The following is a 16,307-nucleotide window of genomic DNA, read 5'->3' as shown; positions in this document are numbered from 1 at the left end:
TCTAGAGGGTGAAAAATAAAAAAAGGAAATTCCTCTGCTGTAAACAGCAGAGGGATTTCCGGGTCATTTGTGGATGACTGAACTTTTTCATCCTCAGCACATTACCGCTGTGGCTGAGGAGAGAACCGTTCCATCCTCAGCATGGAGCAGGTAAGGCTTGATAATAGAGGTGAGACTAATAGAGCTTATCACTATATACTGGTTTGATTTCAAAAGGATTTGTCATAGTGAGGGCAAGATACGCACATCCGTTCGGCAGGTGACCTTAGAAGAACAGGAACATGAGTAAACTGTTGGAGCTTCCTCCAGTGCCCAAACAGTGGCAACTATGGCAAAGTGTGCCATTGCTGAAGTCACAAAAGACAGCTGAGAATATTGTGTCCCGCAATAGACAATCTCTACCCATCCTCAAACTTGGATGTCCTCCTGGAGGTGTTACAGGGCCTGGAATACTTAAGAGCCCCGGAAGGACATAATTAGTAAACTGAACATTTTAGAGGGGTTTGTCCTTAGGGAGAAGTTGGACATGTTGCGCGTGGAGTGGATTTGAAAGATTAGGGATAAGGAGGTATTTTCTTACGGTTTAGGGATGCAGTGGGTTTTTTGTTGGTGATGTGAGTTGGGAAAAGGTAAAGGCTAGAAATATTTCTTTTATGTTTCAGGCAGGAAGAGGGCCTGTTGCGGGTGGGGTAAATGGCTGCTTTTTATATAAATACATACATTTTTGTTAAACATATGTTATTTAACAAATTATTATTAGTCATTTGCATTATAATTTTCAGTAGCACCCCCATTAAAACTTGGAAGCTCCAACTACCTACTGACAGAAGCTGACCCCAGAACCAGGCCCATCACAAAAACATTCTCCAAATGCCCATCCTTCATCCCCTCCCGGTCTTTCCCTACCTTAGCTTCCTTTCCATGCTACCCCTAATGCAGGCCTCAAGTCCACCCTTCTGCCATCAGTTTTGAAAAACTGACTATGCCCAACCCTCCCATTCATGACTTGATGTCACTTTATCACCCTAACATAAGTAATGGCTGTTTACTACTCTACTCTATGGAGCCATTGCAGTGGGTTTTTTGTTGGTGATGTGAGTTGGGAAAAGGTAAAGGCTAGAAATATTTCTTTTATGTTTCAGGCAGGAAGAGGGCCTGTTGCGGGTGGGGTAAATGGCTGCTTTTTATATAAATACATACATTTTTGTTAAACATATGTTATTTAACAAATTATTATTAGTCATTTGCATTATAATTTTCAGTAGCACCCCCATTAAAACTTGGAAGCTCCAACTACCTACTGACAGAAGCTGACCCCAGAACCAGGCCCATCACAAAAACATTCTCCAAATGCCCATCCTTCATCCCCTCCCGGTCTTTCCCTACCTTAGCTTCCTTTCCATGCTACCCCTAATGCAGGCCTCAAGTCCACCCTTCTGCCATCAGTTTTGAAAAACTGACTATGCCCAACCCTCCCATTCATGACTTGATGTCACTTTATCACCCTAACATAAGTAATGGCTGTTTACTACTCTACTCTATGGAGCCATTATAAAGGAATACTTACATCCCAGGGAACAGAGATGTCACATTATCATACAGCAAACCTTAAATCGAATCACTCCATCCTTCCAGTTATTACCTGAGCAGAAATGCATTGCCTGACATCTCCCCCAGTATATGTGAGTTGCATGGGTTTTACCAAAGTCGACTGACTGCTGGCAGACCTAATATGTACACATAGGGAAAATGTCAAAGGAAAAAAAGGTCATTATTATAAAAGGAGCAGGTGAACCAGCAAAGGGATTCTTATTCAGCGACATGAAAGTTGAAACAAGCATTTTCAATGCAATAGGTCTCGCATTTGCGAGGGTTTAAGCTATTGGCATAGTAATGACAATGCTTTTTATTTATCTGTTTTTATAATTAACAGATAAATAAAAGGCATTGTCATTTACAATGCCAATAGCTCAAAGTCTGGTAAATGCAAGACCTATTTCATTTGAAAGAAGCAGCCACCATTACCCCGGACTGCTTGGGAAGTGAAAGTGCACTTGGCATGCTGAATGTTGCAGGAAAGCATGTGCTGCTTGCTGTAGGAGAAACTCATTAACACCATTGGTGCTCATGACGAGCTCAGCTCGTCATGAGGCACGGTGGCGCTGTGCTCATGACGAGCTGAGCTCGTCATGACCCGCTAAGCGCTCACACAAGGGGATAATTCCCCTGCTGTGCTGAGCGTTCCATGCAAACGGGTGTGGTCATGACGAGCTCAGCTATAGTGGTGCATGGGGTTTCCACGTATCCTGGAGCTCCTGACTGGCCCAATGTCCTTGTAAATCTGTTGAGAACCCAGCTAAGTGAATTGCTAAGGGCTATCCCTATTTAAAGGAACCCCATAATTTTGGGGTCACAGACATAACACAGTGTGGAACTACTAGAGTGGGCCTAGAAAGTAAGGAAAACACACATCGCAAACATCAACAGAGGCAATATAGACTACAAAGTAGGCAAGGCTGTATTTAATTAATTACACTCCTTTTAATGTTTGTTAGAGTTATGTTATAGTTTACTGCTTGAAGTATAGTTGCCAAAAGACCCTATGTCCTAAGGGCCATTTTAAGGCAGATTTTGGAAAATGTACACCCAAACCCGGATTGGTGGCCACAGGACTTGGGAGCAGCCCCAGAACCCAAGCAGATAGTGAAAAACCTGGGGGTCCGCCTGGACCAAGAACTATCACTAAAGCAGCACTCCAATTTCATCTCGGGTTCTTGTTTCCATACCATCAGCCTGCTACGTAAAGTCTTTCCTTTACTGCCAGATTCCTTTAGGAGGACGCTAGTACAGGCACTCGTGCTAAGTCGGATCGATTACTGTAATGGCCTGCTGCTTTCTGCCAATGAAGGCGTGTTGGCTAAGCTCCAGGTCATTCAAAACACAGCGGCCCGCCTGGTTCTGAATGCTCCGCCAAGAACTCCATCTAAACCCCTTCTTGAGCAACTACACTGGCTCTCGATCCGGCAAAGAACAAAATTTAAGATAGCCTGCCTGATACACAAATGTCTCCATGGACAAGGGCCTGCATATCTGGAAAACAAATTTATTCCCTACATTCCATCACGGACACTAAGATCAAGCAACAATCTGCTCCTAGTGGTGCCCCGCGCTAAGAAAGCAAGGCATGGGAATAAAGCGTTGTCAATTGCAGGACCTACATTATGGAACAAACTCCCTCTGTCCCTAAGACAGTGTACTGAGCACTTAAAATTCAGAAGGCAACTGAAAACTGTCCTATTTAAAAATGAAATCTAGCATCTGCTCCAATCTACATCTTCTGTTTAGTTGGCACCATAAGCGCAGAGATACTCCATCTGGAGTTGATTCGAGCGCTATAGAAACCAGCAAATAAATAAATAAATAAATAAACTTACATAGACAGTCAAAAACCAACATGTCGAATAGTGCCCCTCAGCTGTACATATTTCACAAATCCTAGTGTTACAGCCACGAGTAACAAGAATACTGCAAAGTGTGGCTTCAGTTTTCCATTGAAAACATGGGTTCTTAATGGCTACTGGTTTAAAGAATTGCCCTGGTCCTTTTAAAACTTGTCTACTAAGGATATTTTTCCAAGAAAAAAAGGAGAGAGTTGAGGTTGGTAATTTGTGGCGCAATTACCAGTCATATAGCAGGGCTAGGTTTATAAAGACAAATGCTATATCGTAAAATAGATGCATTTCCTTAGGCAAGCTGTGAAAGAATATTACTGGGAAGCCGTCCATTAAGAACGTTTAAGTAAAGTGAAAACTAATCATCTCACAAAACATACCGTCACAAGGGCCCACATACGTAAGAAAGTGGATCACCCTTAGGCCGCCCGCCTGTGGTTTATGGATGCTCACTGCTGGGTTTAAGAATGAACAAGTTGTTATTCAAAATGGAGGATGGCCATCTTGGACTGTTGTCCATTGCACTTGTAATTGGTGCACGGGTTCTTTATTCACAAGTCAAACACCTGTCACGCGGCCCCCTGATTCATCTACTCTTTTTACTAGTGTGTGCCTGGCACCCACATGTTCTTCTACGTTTGCCTTGTATGTTTGACATCATACTAAAATGATGAGTTGTGGTTTGTATTATTTACCCAAAATGTGTGGATATCTTGACAAAGACAGGCAAACGTATCCATACACATCTACATTAGATGATACTATATACATACATACACAACTTACTTCAGCGGTTTGACTGCGCGGATGTGATAATGGCGTGCCTCCTTCTAGCAGCAAGAAATTAAATTTTAATGTTTGTTTGTTTTTAACTCCTGGAGAGAGAGGCTTGCAAAGATGTCTGGTGATTGGGAGTTCCGGTGGCGTACAACAGCTAGAGGGCCACAAACTAGAAGTGGCTCTCGTCCCGGGGGCCGGTAGGAGGGTTGTGGGTGGCAGATCCTATGTTCCAGGTCGGATTCTACTGACAAGGGGGATCTGAGAGAAAGTAGGATAATATAATTAATAAAAGTAGCAATACGTGTGAAGCGGCCTCCACTATTACCATGGCAGCGGCAACTACCTCTACTGATACAACTATTATTACTACTACCACCACCACTGCTACTACTACAGTGGACATTACTGCTACCTCCACTTGTACTGTCGCTACTAAAACCACTGTTACTACAGTACTGCCACTACTACTGCTACTACTCCCATTATTAGTACACCCACTACCACCACCACTACTGCCACTATAAGTACTGATAGCATAATCAATAAGACCATTACCACTTGTACTATCAATGTCAGTGGTACTGGTAAGAGCGGTTTGCATTGGAATCACTTTAAACCACAGGTGATACAATTGAACAATGTATTGTTACTTATTATGTCCACCTTTGGAACACGAAATGCTAAATCGGCCTTGCAGAAAGTGAATACTCAATCGATGATTTGAGAAAAGCGCTTAGAAACACTTTCACCATAAGTGAAACGACAGTCCAGTTCTTAACCCGTTCTTTTCGCAGGGCACCTGCCTGGGGTAATGATTTACGATGCTCCCTGCCCCCTGACCCCGCAGCCTGATCATCCCTTTGTCCTAGTGGTTTGTTGTCCTAGGAACCGCTTTGAAGCGCTATATTAGGTTTGGTCATATATGCAAAAAGCACCTGGCACGAAAATATCTGCAGGGGAAATATCTCCATGGCTCCTTTTAGCACGCGACCATCACCTGCTGCATATACGCAATGTAAACAATATTTCACATTGCACACTGTACAGTCACTAGGGGCAGGAACACAGAAGCCATTCGGTATCTGAAGGATGAAAGGCTGCGTATGGTGACACAACGACACTGTGTTTATTGTTTGACCCACGAAGGATGAAAGGCAGCGTGCGATTACACAAGGACACTATGCTCATTGTTTCACCCATGAAGAATGAAAGGCTGCCCTCAATGAGGATAGACTGGTGGGTTTCGAGCCTGTGGCCGCGAGTGTCTGTAAGGGGGTGCCTGAGCCCATGGACCACCTGACTTTAACCCTCTTCGCTAGGTAATGTGCACTTGAATAGATACATGAATGAATACCCATTCGGGCGAATCAGAAGCTGTTCGCGAATAAATGAATGATTGACAAATGAATGAGCTGATATATTAGATGTATTGAGAGAGAGAAACAGGCAGGAGTAACTACACTGTGCGTCCCGTGAACAGCGAGGGTTTGATTGTGAACCGCGGGTGACACACAGACATCGAAGGATCGGTGATTCCTAAAACCGTGACATCTTGTCTCATCCCCCCAGAGGCAGCTGAGATGTGTGCGGCCACCAGAAGGACAGAGGAGCTAGGCGGGCGCGGAACTGAAACCATGTGCAGAGGCAGCATAAAGAGAACACAAAATAACATGGGAACATCAACTGCTTACAGTATGCGGGCGCTACAGAGGGGAGAGGGGTTGCATAGATGCCATTATATTTTTAGGGCCCAGGTACAGGGATAATGAATATTTCTAAAATATGGAAGATTGAGTGGTACTTCATAACATTCAGCAGGAGACCCCATCATTTTGTGTTGCAGCACTCCATGATTAAGGCTAAGAGATTTGTTGTGCACACAGTCACACAACGTGTGCACAAGTGTAAGCAGGGATCACATTCACATCAAAGCAATTCACCTCAGGCCTTACAATATAGAAACTCGAGTAGAAACATAAGTGTTCTTTCCTTTCAGGTTGTCACTAGCTGCAGTGAAGGCGCTTTGTGCACACACACGTTTTACGTGCAACACAATCAGCCCCAGACCCTGGGAGCTGGAAGTAAACAAGAACTATCCTGCAATCGCAGCTTCCGCACTGCTGCATGAAGTGCTTTTTTGTTTGACCAACATAGCAGACAAAAAGACCAACCCCTCTCAACCACAGCCCATTTCAGCACTTATGCCTCTCAATAGAAAGGTAATAAGAATATGGTTTGAATTGTGGGCATCTGGCATTAAGTGGTGGGGTGATGTTGCAAACCTCCTGGCGTGCAGTTCTCCTGGGGCACAAGCAGGCATCCACTTCTGTCATTATAGCTGATTGCAGCAAAAAGACAGAAGTGAATGCCTGCTTGTGCCCGGGGAGAAAGCGCTGGCAGCAGGGGGATGGAGAGAGGAGGGGGACTGGGCCTGCTTCCCTTGTGAGAACGAGCGCTGACACATATGTTTGCAAGTTAATTACAAACATATGGTGTCAGTGCTCGAGCCCGCAAGGGAATAGCCACACGTACACGCGTTGCCATTGAAGGCAATGGAACGAGTACACATGTTAGCCTAAAAAAGGCAATCCATGGCTACAGGTCTCTTTCCCATGCAGTGCATGCGCGCTGCATAGGCGAGACCTAAAAAGAGAGCGAGTGGAAAATTCAAGACAGAGCCCAGCAAAAATCAACACAGTGTACAGAGCTATTTCCTAAACCAACTCTAATGGATGATAAAAAGGCAGGCAACATTAAAGTCTAAAGAAGATTACTTTAGCAGAACCAGAATATAGGTTGATTCTCTCTGGGTGTAATTTGAGAAAACAATGTACATACTACCCATCCTTGGCGTACCGTCATGTATTGTAATGGTTTGTTCTCTGCATTATGATGCCCCTGTAAGGCCGGGGTAAGGGTTATGCTGTGGACAAATGTGCAATTTTTTAAATAGGCCCATGAAGATGTAACATTGCTTACACCACAGTGAGAGGTGTGGTGCAGTGGCCAGAGCAGCTGATTCGGAGCAAGGGGTTCAAAGTTCGATCACCAATGACAGCTCAGCTCAGCATCATGTGGCTCTGGGCAATAGCTCACTTATTCTCGTCGACAGCCCCAGAGCCGTAAAACCCTTAAAGGGTGATATGTTTGCGCTTTACAAATAGGAATTATAACATCGCCTACCATGTGTGAAATCTGTTGCAGGTGGGAATAGATCACAGCACAATAGACCGCACAATTTAGAGAAAGAGGATTAGGGGTTTGATCAGTAGATGGACAAAGGGAATTAAGAAAACGTTTGAGAGACTAACAGAGCATTCAGCAACTCCATAAGTACATAACAACTGTCATAGAATTAAGATGAAGATTAAGGTAACCTATACAAGCACTATTTAGTAGTTCACCGACTTCCTAGTTAGTTACAGTTACCTAGGATGTGTTTCCAAATATGGAGAACATCCAGAATTCAAATTCATTTTAACATTAATGGGAAATTATACTGTATGTAAATTGTGTAACTGCATTCCTCTAGAACAGGGAAGCAGGACTATATAGTGGTTCCTTGCACAAGAGAAAGCTTGTGGAATACAAAAAGATAATTACGGTATTTGAGATTCAAGATAAACATGGTGCGTGAGGAGTGAAAGAGTATGGAGCTGTTGGACCTGGCCCTTTTTGGCAGGTTCACCCCAAAACTTTTTGCTTTTGCCTAGCCTGTTTCTGTGACCTGGTGTTGGTGATTTTAGGCCTCTGCACACTTTTTCACTGTGGTACAGTGTAAAGTGCGTGAGCTCTCTGTGTGTGTGGTGAGAGTAACCTGCCCTCCCATAGGAATGAATGGGGAATATGTATGCCCATGGTAGTTCCTGATGTGTGGGGAGTGCAGGGTCGAGTTTGGTATGTGCGAACTCGTGGGATTGAATGCTGCGCAATGATATATGGGGCATGATTGTGTCTAGTGTGGAAGTGCCACTTCTAGGATTAAACCCAGATCCTTTGACTGGGTGTGATTGTTTGATTAATTCAGATGCTCCGTCCATCACCACCCCCTTTTGTACCGCTTTTGGCCGCCATAAGTGTGGCAGGGTATGCTCAGACGTGAGTACCTTGCTCACTTTGCCACTGGATTCAAGCAAGCCGGGCTGAAGACGGCTGGAATGCCAGAAACCGGTCCTCAGAAGCTTGTTTCCGGTCCAGGGAAGACATGGCTTGGCAGTTCGGGCTGGACTGTTCCCATGAGGCACAGGGCCAGACTGATTTGCATACAGCTATGTCTGAACTGGGGTGGCAGAGTGGGCTAAAGAACGGTGATGGATTAAACCCAGATCATTTGACTGGGTGTGAGTGTTTGAATGATTCAGATGCTCCGTCCATCACCACCCCCTTTTGTACCGCTTTTGGCCACCATAAGTGTGGCAGGGTATGCTCAGACGTGAGTCCCTTGCTCACTTTGCCACTGGATTCAAGCAAGCTGGGCTGAAGATGGCTCGAATGTCAGAAACCGGTCCTCGGAAGCTTGTTTCCGGTCCAGGGAAGACATGGCTTGGCAGTTCGGGCTGGACTGTTCCCATGAGGCACAGGGTCAGACTGATTTGCATATAGCCATGTCTGAACTGGGGTGGCAGAGTGGGCTAAAGAATGGTGGTGGATTAAACCCAGATCATTTGAATGGGTGTGAGTGTTTGATTGATTCAGATGCTCCGTCCATCACCACCCCCTTTTTTACCGCTTTTGACTGCCATAAGTGTGGCAGGGTATGCTCAGACGTGAGTCCCTTGCTCACTTTGCCACTGGATTCAAGCAAGCCGGGCTGAAGATGGCTGGAATGCCAGAAACCGGTCCTCGGAAGCTTGTTTCTGGTCCAGGGAAGACATGGCTTGGCAGATCGGGCTGCACTGTTCCCATGAGGCACAGGGTCAGACTGATTTGCGTATAGCTATGTCTGAACTGGGGTGGCAGAGTGGGCTAACGAACGGTGATGGATTAAACCCTGATCATTTGACTGGGTGTGAGTGTTTGATTGATTCAGATGCTCCGTCCATCACCACCTCCTTTTGTACAACTTCTAGAAGTTGGCATATTTGTGTAATTTGTGTCTGGCGTGTGATTGGCTGAAGCTGGCTGGTGAGCCTGGCTCCAAGAGTCTGGGTGGGTCTGCCCCGGTGGTGAATGGAGTGATTAGCATGCTGATGTGAGGGGAGGGGTGCACCTGGGTCTGAATAGGGCTGGGCTTTCCCCACACAATGCTGGCTCCACCCCGTGTGGTGCGTCTGATATCCCCAGCCTGGCCAGTGAAAGGAGTTCCCTATAACCAGCTGTAGCTGGTTCTCACATTGCCTTCACCCTGCTAGACAAAAGATTTTATGGTATAAAAAGGGGCTGGGTCCCCTTACAAAATGAAATGTTCTTGTTTTCTGACTTGAATCCTGCCAGGGGCTTGCTGCTGCTTGGGCCCAGGGGAAGGCTTGCCTCCCTGGGCCCTGCCCAGCCCCTGGATACCTGATGGACTTTCCTTTTCTGGGAGCTGCTGTGCTCCACCTTATGCCCTGGACTGCTGAGGTCCTCGACTCCTGAAGGACTTTGTTGCTTCATTTTTTGTCTCTAGCTCTGGGGAGCGCTTTATTTCTATTTTGACCTTGTTGGTCCTCTAGCGCTTGGGAGCGCTTTATTTTGGCCCCTAAGCGCTTGGTAGCGCTGTTATTCCTCGCAAGCGGCTGCCCACGCCGCACATTTGTCCTTTATTTACTTTGTGTTGCGAGGGTGCCCACCCCTCGTTGTGCCCCAGAATTGCTGCTGCAGCCCGGCCGCGGCTGCCCCCGGAAGTCAGGCGAGTTGGCCTGTGACAGGGACGGGGCTGCGGCAGGACCAGAAGCTGTGCGGCAGAGAGGAAGAGGGAACATGGCGGCTGGGCGGCAGGGCTCCCGTGAGCTGAGGGAGCCCTGCAGCATCTGAAGGAGTTTGCGGTCTAGCGGACCCCCGCGAGGCTCTCAGGAGTGAGAGAGCCCCACCTGCTGCCACCGCCGAGTGAAGCGCTGCACTACTGAGACCGGGAAGAGGAGGCCGGTCCCGCTGTTGAGAGGAGACACGCTGCGACCCACGAGAGAGCCGGTGAGTTTAAACGGCTGTGGGAGGGGGCGCAGGAGCCAGTGTGCTCCATGATGGCAGAGGGCTGAGGCGGGGGCTCCGTGTGTGCTTGCTTTCATCTGAGGGCATTCCAGCATTTTTGAGTCCCCCGAGTGGGACTACAATGGAGTCAGGCAGCCTTCCTTTCGAGCCTGAGGGCTCCAAAACGTCTTTGGGGCATTTGTGTGTTCAGAGTCCGAGTGGGACTCCAAAGTTGGCGCTCTATTTAAGAGCTGCGAGGGCTCCAGCGTGGCCACCTGTTTTCCTGTTGTCCCTCGTGGACATATTTTTCGGCAGTACTCGCCCTGGGGGAACAGTTGATTGCCCAGAGCCTGTGTGGCTCCAGCATGTAGCGCAGTGTTGTTCTGAGGGCCATAGGGGCCCATGTTCTTGCCTCGGAGGCCCCCAGTTGTTTTGAGAGCCAGAGGGCACCAACAGATGCCGCAGATTTGCCCTAGGGGCTAGGGAGAGCCCCTGACACAGTTTTGTCTCCAGCTGCCCAGCAATTAGTGGTCAGCTGCACCGTTTAGGCGCCAAGGGAGAGAGAGTCCCTGTGTGGGACAGAGATGGCACAGAGGTGCCAGGCCTTCTACAGCTGCGCAGCACTTAGTGCCAGCTGCAACGTTTAGGCCCTTGTGATTGTTCTACAGCTGCCCAGCAATTAGTGGCCGGCTGCAACGTTTAGGTTTGCACCGGTGTGCACCCCTGACTGGCGCTGAGTGGCAGCGTGCCCTGACATTCTGGACACAAGGCTTTTTGAGTCCCCTTGTTGGATGGCCAGTTGGCCAGGGGGCTGGTATGTGATTTCTGCGCAATGTGGTTTTACTATGTTTATGATAGTAATTGCCTAAGGTGATGTTTGCGCAATGTGACTGTGAGGTTACTTTACCTGTGTAGGTTTATGTTAGTGAGAGTTTACTTCACTGTGAGTCACGCCCCTAAATGTGAGTTATGCTTAGGGGGAGAGTCTAATGTGTTTAGACTAGTGAGAGATTGCCTACTGTAGTTTTTACTAGTTAGGCCCAAATGTGAGTTATGCGTAATATGCTATGCCATTATGCCTGTGACACCCCTGAATGTGTTTTATGCATTATGTGTCTTACCTACACCTCTGAATGTTTTTATGCATCATGTGCTTTCCTGTGCTGCACCTCTGAATGTGTTTTGATGCGTCATGTGCCTTGTTCTTACACCGCTGAATGTATATTTATACATCATGTTTCTTTCCTACACCTCTGAATGTTCTTTGCATCATGTGTGAAACTTCTGATTGTTTTATGTTCAAACGTGCTATTTATAACAGTATTTCTAGTTCTAAAAGTGTTGATTTTGACAGTGGCCCATGTGGCCCTGTCCTGTAAATAATCCCTTGTGAATATTGCCAGTGCCAGTTGGCACAATGTATATTGTGTGATTACTATCTGATGTGTTTTGACAATACAAAAGTTATTTTTATATAACCTTGTGTGGAGTTCCTTTTTTGGTGTGCCTAGGATGTTGTTGCTGTTGTGTGCGTGCGCAAATGCTTTACACATTGCCTCCGGGATAAGCCTGTCTGCTCGTGCCAAGCTACCAAGGGGGTTGACAGGGGTTATCTTGGCGTGTGACTCCCTTGCCCTGACTAGAATGGTGGTTTCTGCCTAGCTTTGGCGTCAGCCTTAGCCAACCAGAAATAGCCAGTTCTAACAGGAGCATAACGCGGTGTACCATTAACTAAGCACTAATCTAAAAAATCCAAACAAATAAATGCATGTACTCTGACTGACTGAACACAAAGAATAACAAAGTTTAGCTGCCATCATGTTCACAATAATATAATCAGTTAGGATTTGACACTTGAACCACTAGTCATTATTTTAAAAAAAAATACTCTCTTTCCAGTCTATAGTGTAGGCCTCTTTGAGTCTTTTTTCCATAGAAATAGATAGGATGGGTCTTCTGTTCTACTTTGTTGACAGAACTCACAGATTATAAACCTTCCAAAAAGAGACAAACACGCTAAACAAAAAAGAATCAGTAACTGTGTCTTAGTCTACTCAAGGTAAACTCATAGGGCTTAACAAACCCAAGAAATGCTGGAGTGGGCTTAATCAAAGGCAATTAAGTAACAGTTCCAGCGACACATTGAAGCTTTCATGCAAAATGATCATCAAATAAAACTAAAGTATCCTTCTCCATCCAAGCAATAATAATATAAAGTTAATCTAATTCCATTTGTCAAATTAATCATCTGGCAGTCAGTTATGCAAGTTTGAGGTGTGGCCCCCAACCAGCTAAAATGGCTGTCTAGACAGGAAGCTCCGTTCCTGGAAACTGAATATTATGTTCTATATCACTAGGTGACGTGCAATATTGGTGGTATGGGCTTTGCCAGTTGTCTGCTGCTCGCAGTGCCATTGATCTAAGGACTGATATCGCACAACTCTGGTGAGATCTGGTGCCAGACCTGCTAGAGTGGCCCTGCTTGTGACTGGTGGAGTTTGGGCTATATTCTCAGCAGCTGTGGCCAGACACAAGTGGGCAACTACAGACCTCCTTTTGACTCCAGCACCCTGCACTGTGGGGCTGTGCGATGGTCTGCCACTCTGAGGTGTGATAAACGGAACTCGATTTGGTATCAGAATTTCCAGAGCTGACTGATCTCTGCTTGGTAGCTTTTGGGTTACATTGTTGGGCTTTGTGGTTGGCCCACGCTCGAGATCCCTGGGGCCCACAAACTACAGGTCGCTGCTGGATAGAGGAGAGACCCACTTCTCAATAGCAGAGTGAGCTACTGCTATGGCTCACCTCCCACCGGGTGCTTGGGCTGAAAGATACCCAGGACTTTTCCTATTGCAGTGGGAGCCAAGTGGCTGCTGAGGGTGGGTCTGGCGTGCACCGAGGACACTGCACTATATCCAATTTGGGAGGCCTGACCAGCATTTACCCTGAAGATGTGCATTGTCTGGATCCCCTAGCACTTGGGAATTTTGCCGACCATGCTGGCTGGGACACTGCACTTCCCTTTTGATACAACTGAGAGTCTCCTCCCCTTTATTCTACCAGGTGACTGTGCACGTGTGATGCAACTTTCCCTTATCCAACTGGGGCAACACTGCAGATCCTACCCTCCAGGAGATTGCTGCAGTTCACCACCATTATTGAGGCGGAGCTGGTGCAGGCCTAGTGTTCACCCTCCCTAGCCTGAACCTGACCAAGTGATACAGCCCCTTGAACAGGATGAGAAGGTTACTTGGGACTTGCTTCTCCAAATGCATGGCAGTCTCCAGCAGCTTGATGGCAAACTTGATTATCTTATTTCATGTCTCGACCACATGAAGACTAGCATCAATACACTTGATGATTACTTTAAAGAGACAGAGGTCAGGGTCTCCACAGTAGAGGATAACACTACTGATCTTAAAGCCAAGGTTTCTAATTTAACGATTGATATCTCCAGAGTGGTAGTCAAGAACAAATATTTTGAATCCCGGTCCAGGCATCATAAGCTACACATCCTTTGCCTTTAGGAATTTACAGCCATGGGAAAGGGGAGAACAACTTTTGATATGCTGGGCAGTGATCAATTTTCAAATGTTTGTTCGTGTACAGGGCACACAAGTTGATGGGCTGCCAGTGGCACCTACTCACCCCATCATGGTCTGACTGTTGAACTAGCAGAGCGCAGACATCGTGCAGTGCCTGGAGTGCTCAGTTTGAGTTGGGGGTTTCCGGTGCTCGGCACAGGCACTTAATTGTGCTGGTGGGACTTATGACAGCCAAATTGTTGCACTGTTTGTTCGATTTTGTCATGAACACAAAACAGTTGTTTAGTAAATCAATATACATTAAAATGGCTAAGACTTGCCACCAAAGCTATTAAAATAGCTTGAGCAGGTCTTAGTCACTTTAATGTATAAAAGGTCTGAATTGTCATTAGTAGCGAGATGCTGCTGTGGTCAGCTGACAAGGACCCTGGCACTTATATTTTTACAAATTAAATACTGAGTGCTTAGGAAACAAATGAGGCCACTCATCTCCAGGGAATGAATATCAACATCTACCCCGGCAGCAAGACACCATATCAGATGGCCTGACCGCAGAATTTTATAAAGAATTTAAAAGCCTTCTTGCACATTGGCTGTTTAAAATATACAAGGGAGCTCTGAAATCTGGGGACCTTTCTCCCACCCCCAAAAGGGCCTTGATATCTATTAGTTTTAATCCCAAAAATGACTCTTGAGACACTGGTTCTTTTAGACCACTCTTTCTGTTGAATATGACAGTAAAGTGTTAGCGCAAGCCCTCACTAATAGACTAAGCATAGGCCTACCTGAGTAGTATGGCTTTATTTGTGGTAGGGCAACTGCGAATAATCTCAGAACACTGCTATCCATCAGTTAAAACCTCAGACTCAGGGAGTCTCTGTCGTTTAGGTGAGGAGATAACCTTTGATTCCTGAGAATGGTACATTGTAGGTCGAGCATAGCAGCGCATATACGCTACTCTGCGGGGCATGCTGTAGTCTCTCTGTGGGCTTTTGTCATGCCCATCACTTGTTTTTCGCTCCTTGTAGTGCCCCTCTTAAAATCTTTTTGTTCTATGGTCCCTATGCTGTCTTGGTCCCGCTTTTTGGCTATTTGTTTCCACCCAGGTGACTGTCCCAGTTACATTGATCAGGTCACTTTTCACTACTTATGCATGTTTGGCACACTACTTTTTGTTTTGCTTCAGCTCGCTCGCAGTCCCTACACCACCTACTGCCCGTTTCTGCCTTTCATGCTTTTGTCTGAACCCCTACCAGTGTGCATCTGTGGGATTAACGAGACAAAGCGCCACCCACTTTGCAATCCTGTACCCATTTTTATGTTGCAGTTTTATATAAGCACGAACTCGACCCGAAGGTATCAGAACACTTTACATGAGCACCCGTTGCGTTACAGACAGACACATTCATTTTAGGCACGGGGAGATTAGGTGATTTACCCCAAATCATATGATGTTCGAGCCTCCCTCCAGACTCAAACCTGGTCCCCAGCTTCAAAGTTAGCCTTCTTAGCCATTTAGCCACACCCTTTACAAACATTGTCAGCGTCCTCTAAATTGGCGGTAGATGGGCGTTTTAAAAGGGGCTCCATTACGGTAAGCGCTATGCTGTATGCACTTGCAACATGTAAAATATTGGCATGTATGTTTATGTAAGTTTCCTGCTGCAGGGTGCGGGCCCTGTTACATGGCTGAGAGGCTTAAAGTGCCAGATGCAGAAATCTGTGTGAAACTTGCAGGTCATGGTCCCGCTCCAGTAAAGTGTTTCAGGTCACGGGGATAATGTGCTGTAAGCAGAGTTCTGTGTTTGAGGAGAGGTTACAAGTTGAAATATGTTTAGTTCGTATTCATTATGCTCATTGAAAGAGGACCCTGGCTCCGTCATAACTGTATCACCTCGGTGTACACAGACTGTCTGGCATAAGCTTGGGTTGGCATTGGCGTGAGAGTCTAGGCAAAGGGCAGCTGCAGGTACTGTCTTTTTCTTTCTTTAATAACCCATCATTTTGTATTTTCTGGTGTGCAGTTGCAAGCCTTCCTGGGTAATTGTGAGACTACAAGTCCCTGAATGCAAAGTGGTGTTTGGTGAAAGTCAGGCCTGGTTGATGTTGTCACACATATTATTGGTCACTTATCACCTTTGCATCTCATCTCTCCCACCTGACACTTTCCTTCTCTAGCAAACTCTCTCTCTCTCTCTCTCTCTCTCTCTCTCTCTCTCTCTCTCTCTCTCTCTCTCTCTCTCTCTCTCTCTCTCTCTCTCTCTCCTTTCTGTTTTCCCCTACCTTTCTCTCTTCCTCCGACTTCCCATCCCCATTAATTGATTATTTCTCTCTCACTGCATTTTCTCCTATAGTTCTTCAATCCCTGCTAGCATAGCACCCAGGATAATATGATGCATGGCTAAACATATATAAAGTCCCAAAG

The sequence above is a fragment of the Lissotriton vulgaris genome, chromosome 7 (assembly GCF_964263255.1).
Source record: "Lissotriton vulgaris chromosome 7, aLisVul1.2, whole genome shotgun sequence".
In the NCBI taxonomy this organism is placed as follows: Eukaryota; Metazoa; Chordata; class Amphibia; order Caudata; family Salamandridae; genus Lissotriton; species Lissotriton vulgaris.
The sequence above is the reverse complement of the archived record's forward strand: the minus strand, read 5'-3'. Positions refer to the sequence as shown.